Source organism: Pteropus vampyrus, unplaced genomic scaffold (genome assembly GCF_000151845.1).
Source record: "Pteropus vampyrus isolate Shadow unplaced genomic scaffold, Pvam_2.0 Scaffold68, whole genome shotgun sequence".
Taxonomy (NCBI): domain Eukaryota; kingdom Metazoa; phylum Chordata; class Mammalia; order Chiroptera; family Pteropodidae; genus Pteropus; species Pteropus vampyrus.
This window is the reverse complement of record NW_011888849.1, coordinates 8313830-8320625: the sequence shown is the minus strand read 5'-3', so window position 1 is coordinate 8320625 and position 6796 is coordinate 8313830. Positions and strand designations below refer to the sequence as shown.

The following is a 6796-nucleotide window of genomic DNA, read 5'->3' as shown; positions in this document are numbered from 1 at the left end:
TTTTTCCTTTCAGTTTTGAAGGAAACAGTACAGGTTATATTCATAATAATTTTAAAAATACCACATGCTGTTATGCTTTATTCATGCTTAACTAATGACATTTTAGACAAGCAGTTTCCTTTTGAACTGGTTCTTCTTAGCCAAACAGAATGTATCAGGCCTTACTTCTCATATTGTTAAAATGTTTAAATATTAGTTCTTTTTCTACTTCCCCTCCCCTAAAACAAGAAGGTAAAATTCTACCTGGAAATAAATGTGTTATAAATTAAAATGCAAATGAACTTTGACTTATGTTATCAATTACTTTTCTACTTTTAAGGATGATATTTTATACAGTAGAGTGTATTCCATCCATTGTGATTAATCTTATTTGTTGAAAAGATTTAATTACATTGTTATAATTACAGGTAAAATAGATTTTACTCCCTATCATTTTATTTTAGTTTTCCATTGTCCTTTTTTCCTATATTTTTTCTATTAAAATTTTCTGAGGATAAATTTCTTAACCACGTGTATCCCTGCTATATTTGAGAAGTAAAACACTCTATTTTATTAAATTAGGGTTACTTTAGAAATTTTAACATAACACATACCTAAAAAAATTAATGCCCCATACAGCTTGAACATTATTATTTAGTCTTAGGATGTTTAACTACAGTTACTCCCATTCCAACTTTTATATTATTGTGATTTATTTTTATTTTTTAACCATACATAATGCTATAATTATTGTGCTGAAGAGTCTGTTCTATACAATTATTCACATATTTAATACTTTTTTGCTTTTCCATTTCCTCCTAAATCATAGACCTTCCATGTGGAATCACATTCCTTTCAATTGAAGTACACAATTTAGAACTTTCCATGGGTATCTTTTTATGTTGAACTCTTTCAGTGATTGAAAAAGTGTTAATTTTACTCTTGCTTCTGAAAGACATTTTCATTAGGACTAGAATTTTAAATGCACAGTTATCTTCTCTTTACTTTGAAGATATTATTTTCTTAGCATCTATCATTTAATGTTGCTGTTAAGAAGTCAATTGTCAGTCTACTACTTTTAAGACTCCACTTTTGAGACAGAGGCAGATTTTTTTTTTTTTTTTTTTTGCGGTTTCTACATGATGTGTGGGTTCTAGGTATAGATTACTTGTTATTTACCCTGTTTATAGTTTATTGGGCTTGAATCTGTGGATAGCTATCTTTTATCAGTTTTGGAAAATTTTGTCCCATTCTCCCTTCTCTCCTTTTGAAACTCTGGTTAGATGTTTGCTATACTTTGTCACTTTAAATTTTGTCTTAAACTTGCTTTTAGACTTTTTTTCATTTTTGTAACTGTGAAGCATTCTGGATCATTTCTTTTGCCTATTATTCAGTTCACTAATTCTCTCTTCAGTTCTGCCTAATCTAACAACTTCATTCTGAGTTTTTATTTCAATTATATATTTTTATTTCTATAAGATACTTTTTATTTATGTTCAATTATTCTCAATATGTATTTATATTTTAAGAACTTTGTTATTTATTAAAATATATTGAACACATTCCCTTTATCTCCTTGTCTGCTAATTCAAATATCTAAAGCTTTGTGGAAATGACTGCTTTTTTTTTTTTTTTTTTTGTCACAACAGACTCATTTTCATGATAGTTTGTTTCTTGTTCATTCTGAGAATTATTTTATTCTTACTTTTTATCTTCCTTGGAACTTATAAGTCAGAATTATTTGAGTCATAGGTTGGAAGAAGCTTTTTGGAAAAAGTACTTGCATCTACAGCCATGCTACCCTGAACAACCCTGATCCCATCTGATCTCAGAAGCTAAGCAGGATCGGGCCTGGTTAGTACCTGGATGGGAGACCATCTAGGAAGACCAGGTGCTGTAGGCGTAAAAAATAAAAAAAAATAAGGGATTGTAAGCTGACAAGGTCCTTGCAATCTGTGAGGTTAACCAAGGGTTGCCTCATCTAAAAAATAAAAAAAAAATTAAAAAAGAAAAAGTGCTTGCTTCTGTGAGGACATTAGGCCATTATCAATCAAAGATTCCATTTCTCAAATTCTCAATTTCATTGTTTCTGTTCATTTAAGTAGAGTTCAGGACCATTCGATTTACAAATTCAGAATATTATGGTTTATCCCTGAGTTGAACAAATTGGTGGTATGTGAATAAAGGATACAAACTTTAATGAGAACTTGTGTTTGGTTATGAATTCTCAAGGAAGTTTTTTCTCCACTACACTCAATATCAAGGGTTGAGCTAGGCAATTTTCTTTGCAGTTTTGAGATGGCTGTGGCAGTTGTGGTTGCAAAAGAGAGATGAATTTTTCATTCGCCCTCATAGTGAAAATTTAGTATTCTGAGAAGGGAAATCTTTTTAGACTCACTTCCATGAGTAAGCCTTGGGTCTTGCCTCCTGTTCTCTGAGCTGCTCGAGACCTCATAAATCAAATTTTAAATTCACCTAGATCAGCAAAAAACCTCAAATGAAAGTCATCATCACTACCAAGATTTTTGTATTTTTGCCTTCACTTAATTTTTTACCTAGCTATTTATCATTTTCTTTCTATCTACTTGATATTTCTAGGAAGAGTTTTTAAGACCTTTTATCTAGTATTTAATGTTGTTTTCATTGGGATTTTAGTCCTGGTACTTAGTCTGACATATTCAATGTAGTGGTTTTAGAGTGAGACCTATCCAGCTGTGCTATCAATTATCTGTGTGATTATGAGAAAATTACTAATCTCTCTGTGCCTCCATTTCTTCACCTATAAAATAATAATAAAATTTAATCAGTAAAAGGTTGTCATATGATAACGTATATATTTCCATAACACTTTGAAAACTGTTAAGTGTTCAATATATGTTAGCTTACAGCATCAGCAATAATTTCACACAAATAATGCAAATGTTCTTTGTCGTTTAAAGAGCACTGGATTGATAATTGATCTGAGGCTGAGCTGACCTCAATCATTGACTTTAACAGATTCAAAGGCATGATAGCAGCAGAATTCCAGCTGCTATTAAGGGATGACTGTGAAGTGAAAAATTGGAGGCAATGATTGTAGGAATATTTTTGAGGAACATAACTGTGAAAAATAGATATGAAAATTATGGAAATAGATCTGAGGTTGGCATAGAGTAAAAGAAAATTTTAGTTTTGTTTTAATGAGAGAAAGGTAGATGTCATATAGTCTGTAGAGGAAAAGATTGGAAGTACAGACAGAGCTGATGAAGCATTAGACATTGAAGATATGGGAGAGATTCAGATGAAGGAATAAGAACCTTCATAACAGAAGAGTCACTTTGTTACTCTGAGATTTGAAGAAAGACAATAAGTACAAATATAGGTACTTTTATAGTTATCGGCCGAGAAGTTGAGAGATTTCACACTGGTATCCTCAATTTTTATGTGAATTATAACTTCACTGGAGGAGACCGAAAAAATATGCAATTTGAAGAAAAGAGTGAACTTTTGGAGCAAGATAAAAAACAAAACAATTTTTTTCCAAATAAATAAAAGCACAGTTGCACTCAGAGATCATGGACTCATAGTAGCATTAGTCTGCCTGATTATTTAATTTCTTTCATTACTCTTCAGTCACCCAAGAGTAGGTTGATCATTAAATTGATTCGAGAGAAAGAAGTTCCAGGTGTGGAAGGAGAAAAAATGAGAACGAGGTGACCGTGAAATCTATAATGGAGAGGGAAGAGATGTAAGCCCTGAAGTAGTGAGAGCACTGAAGATATTTTGGAATTAAAATTTTACTGTTATTATAGAAGTGCTCTTAACTGAATAAGAAAGTGATGGGAAGTTGTGTTCAGAAATTTATACATTAAAGTTTATGCTTCCAGAGCTTCAGTGTTTTCTTAGGAACAATATCTCCATAAACCAAAAAACTGGAGCTGAATTGATGCAGTCAGTTCAAAAATTGAAAGATTTTCATGCCTAGGAATTTGAAATGGGTGTGTCATCTACATAAACATTGAAATTCATTCAAAATGAAGGTGAAGTTAAAGAGGTAGACTAAGAACTAGATACCTACAGCCTCATTATATTCAGCAACAAGGAAAGGTAAATGCATACTACACATAAATGCATGGATTTCACTTGAGAGAGTGGTTGTGCATGGTTGATTCAAAAGTGACCAGGAAGCAATAAGGAGACCAGGAAAAGAAAAAAAAAGTATATATATATATATTAGGAGAACAAAGTATGTGCATCTTGAGCTAAGAAAAAAAACTGATTAATGTATTGTATTAAAGTAGTTACAATCTTATGATAATATGTCTGAAGTAATAAGAGTTTTACCTGGTTTTGTGCTTCAAGTTGCATATTGATTGGTAAATGCCTATGTGGAAAAATGTAATTTTTTGATATTATAAAAATTTAGATAATTATGACATTATACTGTACTTGGCTATACAATATCTTAACATAATATTTGCTAATCAATATTCTCATTTTATAAGGAAACCTGAAACTCTAAGTGACTTTTTTAAAATCACACCTGACTTTTGAGTCTTCCTCTTTCCAAAATGCAATACAAAAAACAAACAAGCAAAATTAAAATTATTAAAAATTGGAAACAAATAGATACAATATACTCTATGCTGAAACTCTCTTAGTTTGTTCACATCTTGAACCTGATTAAAAATTGTGTTTTTAATTTTGTTGTCGGTATTTTTTGTGACTTGGTATGTTTTTAAACGCATGGTATTTTTAATTGATTTATAAAAATAACACTGTTACCTGTGTATGGTTGTAATATACATATCCAACATCTATCAGTCACATCTTATATATAGGTTTCAGTCTTAAATCCATTGTTCGTTAAAAATTGGATAGATTCAATGTTAAACTTGAAAATTCTAAAAGTATAACACCTATTGGGATTTTTATCATTCACTGTTTAACCTACCAGTATTTCACTATATATACTTGGGAGAGAGCAAGATTTGAAAAAATGCTAGTGATTCTGTCAACCATCCTCAATAAGTGTTTTCTGAAATGAGAACTTTGATATTTCAAAGAGGATCAAGCCCCTTCAAAAAATAGAAATTTAAAGTGGAGTTATTATTACCAACAGGTAGAGTTTTAAAATTTTGGAAAAAAGGTCTAGTAAACATGATTTTTTAAAATCCTGTATCTCATTTTTGACAATTCGCTTCAAATGTACTATGAAAAATTATAAAAGAAAATAGATATTCCTGAGTTATAATTATTCATTCCATACCCAAACTTTTGCATTAAATGATTTTTGTTTCAGGAAAGGTATGTTAAAAGAGCACCTTAATATGTAAAATAAAATATGGCTATTTTGTGGTTATCCTAATTTAATAAATTAGCAATACAATAAAGTGAAATTATTTGTTTTTTGAAATTGTATGTTAATCAGTAAGAACTATGCAAAAAAGCTTAATGTACCAAGCAATCACAATGATTTTATTGTAACCACCTTTTCTTTTCTAAATGTGATTGTGTTGTGTTACCAAGTCCATTTTAAAATATAAAAGTTTAGAATCTCACAACACAAAATTGAGTAAAAGAGGTTAGACAGAAAACAGAACATATATTATGACCCCATCAATATAAAGTTTAAAAATAGGCATAACTAATCTTTAGTGTTAGAAATTAGGATAGTGGTTTCCTTGGGAAGCTAGGATGGCTGAAAGAGCATGAAAGACATTCTGAGATGCTGTTAATGTTGTATTTCTTGATGCAGATGCTGGTCTCATGGATATGTATATTTTGCAGAATTTTATTGAGCTGTACACTTAAGATTTTTGCATTTTTTGGTGCATATTTCTTATACTTCAATAAATTTTGCATTAACAATAAAAAGTTTATTTTAGGGGAAATGTTCGTGTTAATCATAAGTTAAAGGATAATATTGAACCAAATCTTTGAGTGAGTTGGCATTAGTCCCAAATTAGCTCATGATATATAAAAGATATGTCTTTGATTATTTGATTCAAACTCTGATTTTAACTTTAGTTGGAAATGTGCTTTTTACTTTTTATGCTGTGCTTTGTTAAATGAATAAAAACTCTGAAGTTCGAAACTTAAAAAGAAGAACTTTGATAACTATTTTTTCTTTGTTCTTTTTTTCTCTTTAAGTAATAATGTGGCCTAATGTTGAAATCTAATTACTATTCCTCTAATGCCAAAACTAAGCTCTGTCATGTAAACCATCCAGATCATCTAAAGAGATAGGACAATAGGACAAGTCAGAACTTATCCTATTCTAATGCTGAGAATTTTAACTTCTAAGAAAAATCAAGAAATACTTTATCCTGAAGTGAAATGAAATATCTGGGGTTTTTAAGTGACCTTATCTAACAGGTTAAGCACATATATCAAATTTGAAGCTAGAGAGACAGGCTCGTGCTGCATCTTAATACACATTTATATTATTTACTATTGTTATTATATCCCAACTTAAACGCTTACTATGTAGCCTTTGGTTACTTAACTTTAATTAAAATTAAACTAAATTAAAATTTCAGTTTCTTAGTCACATTAGCCTTGTTTCAAGTGTTCAATAGTCATATGTGGCTAAGGGCTACTGTATTGGACAGAACATATTTAGAGCATTTCCATCATTACAGAAAGTTCTATTGAACAGCACTAATACATATAATTAGAATAATACATTCCTCTGAGAGTTTTTATTTTATTAAAAATGATTACTTTTGTAGAACTTTTAGTATTGTAATGGCAAAACATAAATACTTGATACATGACATTTAATAGTAATGTCACTGGTTAAACTAAGAATAATCAGATAATGGAAATAGTAATA

At 30.1% G+C, this 6796-nt stretch overlaps 1 protein-coding gene and 1 pseudogene across 1 annotated transcript in view; both read left to right on the top strand.

Annotated features, from left to right (window-relative positions):
* The window catches only part of PCDH15 (protocadherin related 15), a 562288-nt gene that overhangs the window by 501011 nt on the left and 54481 nt on the right, over positions 1 to 6796 (top strand). The gene's annotated exons all lie outside the window — the stretch shown is intronic.
* Positions 1764 to 1882, top strand: LOC111740809 (annotated as a pseudogene).